Source organism: Rhincodon typus, chromosome 13, assembly GCF_021869965.1.
Source record: "Rhincodon typus isolate 14 chromosome 13, sRhiTyp1.1, whole genome shotgun sequence".
NCBI classification, from domain to species: Eukaryota; Metazoa; Chordata; class Chondrichthyes; order Orectolobiformes; family Rhincodontidae; genus Rhincodon; species Rhincodon typus.
In genome coordinates, this window is record NC_063344.1 from 19,877,408 (window position 1) to 19,877,627 (window position 220).

Genomic DNA, 220 nt, shown 5'->3' on the forward strand with positions numbered 1-220 from the left:
ATGTTTAAAATTTCTTACTTTGCTTTCTTCCAATCAAAGCTTCGGTTCTTAGCACAGCTGTGAGCTTGTTAACTCCCATTTGTTTGTAAGTAGCGTTACCGACTTTTACTCGATCACTTGAACTGTTTGCCAAACTGTTGCCACCAGCAACTGCTTATCTGACTATCTATAGCTGCAGCCTGATGCACAATCGAATACTGAGATCTTTCTGAAGCGATGT